Raw genomic sequence first — 4,556 nt, 5'->3', positions numbered from 1 at the left:
GAATCGTCCTCGAGAAACTCGAGCCTGTGTAGCGTTTATCGTCGAGAGCAAGTCGACTGTGTAATGAGCGAATAACACGCCGGTTTTGCTGTTATTATCAATCAAATGGAAGCTATACGTGTAGTTTAAAATAGTTATGATTAGTATTCCTTTTGTAAAATGATAATTGTACATCGATAGCATGATTCTTTTGGGCAGTCCGCGAAAGATAGCCAAAAATGTAAACTCTAAATGCAATCAAATAATATTTTGTAATAAATTTAGATTAATTTCACTTAATATGCTATATCGTTAACTATTTACATTTGCGTGCTTGTGCAACTTATTTTTACGATGATTCGAGCGAGTCATAAAAGTATAGTTTTCAACGATGTTTAATACGCTAGAGAGCACTGAAAAGAAAATAGTTTGAACATGTTAAAAATCACTTAAAAAGTTGTAAAAGAAAAATGCAAGTGCACCATTTGCGTGGTCGTAAGAATTTTCACGACCCTAAAAATGTGTGGTATAATCGATGGCACATTTGTATACAGAATACTTCACATTCACCAAATTACCGATACCATAGAATTATTTACCTGATTATTGTAATTAAGGAATAAGATAATTTGTTTTTATATTTAACACTTGAATTTTGTTACGAGTGTACACTTAACTGTAAGTTCCTAATCAACTGTAAATACAGTAACAAAAAATGATGATGATGATGATGTATTATCGAATTTAATAGAGACATATCGAGTTGTAAATGTTGATAGATGTTTTTTTTTGTTCTACATATTGAAATAAGAATAGAAAACCTTTGTAACGCTAATCTTTATTATATAAATAAAAATCCAATGAATCAAGCAGCGCATTTATTGTTGACGAGAAGAAAAAAAAATTCTGCATCGAGCAATCTTGACCTATCTTTGAAAAAAATCACAGAAGCTTAGTCGCGAGGGAGAGAGCATCCATCAACCTTTCCCGGCATTATTCAATGTTAAGACCTTTGAATTTTTTTTCATCAAATTTACGAATGAAAAGTAATAGAGAAATTTTTAATTTTGTTAAAATGTTGAGAACACGGACGAAGTAAACTTTTGTACTTCACCTCGAGCTTTCGAGTATCGCAGGATCGCATCCTAAATTACGTGTAACTCGAGTAGGAGAGGCAAGCCGAGCTCCGGTCTCTCGTTTCAAAAGGGGTTGAAATATTTTCGAAATTGATGTTTCCAAAAGAAAAAGAAAGACGGCCGAAGCGAGTTTTTCAACCTCGACCGCAACCTTAAACGAAGGACTTCGAGGGGTATACGAGTAGAAGCACAACTGTTGCTTCAGACTGCTGTGCACTACTGATATATAACTGTGTGTTCGTGCATATAGATGTGTACGCTCGTGCGAGTGTGTCGCGGTGCGACTGATGGGCTCTCGTGACCTCGGCATTATTGGAGCGCACGGAATAAAAGCAGAGGGAACTGATTTTGCCACGCGCTTGCAAGCTCAGTCTGATTCTCTCTCGCTCGCTCTCTCTCTTTTTTTTTCGCACACTTCGACGACTGGATTTGCCCGCGAGCTCCCTTTAACTCTTCGCTTGTTACCTTTTCTTTGTCGACGCGCGGCCTCGCGGCGCGCAAATCCGCAAACTTCCACCGCTAAAGCCGCCGCCACCACCGCCACGTTATTGACGAGTCAATGCTTGTAAGAGTCGGGTTTTTCTTCAAATTTTTTCGCGTTGACACTTGTACATACTCTGATGAATAATAATCAACATGAATAATGGTCCAATCATAAAAATTCCTGTTTAAAATTTTTGACAAATACATTATGTAATGTATTGATTAGTTTTTGGCGATTTTCCATTAAAGAATTATTTCACTAACATTGAACTCATTTGAAATGACTTCAAAATGCCAATTGTACATTCAGACCAGATTTCAATCACATTGTATACGATACTACTACTTTAAGTCTACACCGTTAGATGGCAAGTACCTTTAAATCTGTAAATCTGCAAGTAGCAAAGTATAAAAATATTTGTATAAGTCAAGCCAAGCTAAGCACATCCTTTAAATAGGTACACTATAATAAACACTTGGAATCTTATAAAAAATTCAATGATGGAATAAAAGGTTCAAATTTTGATACAGTTGAACCATTTAATGTAGGATATATGACTCCCACATATTCCACAATCCAACCCCTCCTTTAACAAAAGAAAATTTATTTTCGGAAGTCAAGAAATTGTATCGCCTCGAAAATATGAAATCCTTGAGTCGTAATTCTGATGACTTGAACAAATCGTATCGGAGTAACGAAGGTATTAATTTAAATTTAGATCAATTTCTTAATTATAATAATTATTATTTATAACAATCTACGTGGAGTCTAATTCTTACAGTGTGTTGCACTGTTGAACCGGAGCGCACAAGTTTCATTACCTTTCAAAAACTATTTCGATAAAAAATATTCTCTCCGAATCTTACAATGGAACGAGATGATTCCGTAAAAATTCGATAGCGTCCTCGACGAATTTCACTTCGTAAATAATGCTCTCGCGATACAAACGAAAATAATAGTACAATCGAATTAATAACTCAAACGTGTCGATATATAGCGTATATATAATTTTCAATGAAAGCTCGAACTTTCGAAAATAAAACGGAAACGGCAGAAATTGTAAAATGGCAATTGCCAGCCCTTGACACAATTAAAAGTAGCAGCGGCAGTGTGCCATGCACACAATCTGTCTGCAGGACTTAGCGCGCGCGGCGGCAGGCGAAAACGCTTAGGAAACAATTACCAACGGACTAACCCATTTACGACGATTTATTTCTCTCTCCTCCCCCTCTATGAGTGCCGCGAACAACCCAAAAGTGACGAGGCAACCGCAGCAGAAACGTAAAATGTATGTGGTGAGGCCTAGCTTTGGCAAAAAAATGTCAAATGACAGAACGGATAGATCCGCCGCTCGGCGACTGCTCCAATGTGCAACAGTTACTCCGTTATAGTTTGCCTTTAGGTATATATACTCTAAATATGCACAAGTGCACACCCGAAGCCATAGTTCGGCCGGTTGAGATTTTCACTTCTCCGTCAGCCGTTGTTTTACGGTTTTCTCTCGCCATCGATTCTTGCAGCTCTGCACACCCCCCAACACATACACACCCAAACTCATACATATAGGTGCCACTGAACGAGAAACACATGTGCACGTAATACCGAGCGAATGGAAAGGCTTTCCGCGCACTGCACTTCTTTTATAGGTCAGGGTGACAAATTTATTAGTCGTTACATTCAGCGCGCGCGCGGGTCATTTCCAGGTAATACGTAAAAATCTATTATTAATAACGTTGCACTTTGATTCTGCGGGCTTCGTTCAAATTTTTCCTTCCCTTTCTCAACTCCTCCACAAATACGCGAGCTTATTTCGATGGAATTTTGCGAGCGAGCTGTGTATCACCCCCGCGCGCGATTATATCATCCAACGGAATTCGAATTAATCAAAACACGAGGTATATGGAGGAAAAAACGCGTTGTGATAGCAACGCGCGCTCGCACGTCCACATTGTGTATATCGAGTCACGAAACAACGAAGCAGAAAATTACCCCGTAAAATTGTAATTAAGGTATTTCCAGGCGGCGCATGACAGGGCTCGCTTAATATAAACTCGGATACGATCGGACGCGATAAGACCGAGCGCCGTCATCGATCTCGCGGCGATAATTGATACATATTGTATATCGTAAACGATCTCATACATATCCATCGCGTCGAAGGTGCGCATCGAAAAATTGAATATAAAGCACGTATATCAATTATCGCACGATATTATTGTAAAATAAATAATTTACTCGAGTATATGTAACAGGAAAAGATAATCAAATGCTCGTATACCGTGTGACTGTGTGTGTGTGTGTGCACATGCAGCAGCTTGTGTATTATCATGTATAATACACATCGCGCAAAATATAATAATAATACGTACGGGCGGGGGGCGGGCGGGTGCGATACCGTGAGTAGGACACGTCCTTGACATTGATAAGCCTCGACACGGTGTGTATGTATGTGTGTGTGTGAGCGCGCGGCGGTATATAGGTAGAGGTAGTGCGGTAGATGTATATAGGTGGGGTAGGCAGGCGGTTCATAATTCAGAGGCGCGCGGCTATATTAAATTTTCATCATCAGAGCAAACCTTAATGCCGCGCTCAACTCAATCGCACGCCAATTAACTGCACAAGTTACTCTCTCTCTCTCTCTCTGTTTTGCGCGCTAATGGACAATAAAAAGCTCCCGCGACGCGATCGAGATGATGGCAAGGGTGTAAAAAAAAAATAATAAACGGGCGTAAGGCACGACGGGGAAGAGTGAAAATTTTGACATGCATTTTCTATACACGCTCTCTGCGAGGGATAAACTTCGAAAAGCGATGCGTACGCCTAAAATGTAGTTGTACCGGTAGAGGGCTTCGGACCAATAATCTTAAATCCCAATGTAAATAGAGAGACTGACTCGCATATATTGACGAAGACCGAATCTTTTTGAAAATCATCGTCCCAACTTAGCTTTTCGTGGA

Source organism: Trichogramma pretiosum, unplaced genomic scaffold, assembly GCF_000599845.2.
Source record: "Trichogramma pretiosum strain Unisexual culture from Peru unplaced genomic scaffold, Tpre_2.0 scaffold127, whole genome shotgun sequence".
Taxonomy (NCBI): Eukaryota; Metazoa; Arthropoda; class Insecta; order Hymenoptera; family Trichogrammatidae; genus Trichogramma; species Trichogramma pretiosum.
The sequence above is the reverse complement of the archived record's forward strand: the minus strand, read 5'-3'. Positions refer to the sequence as shown.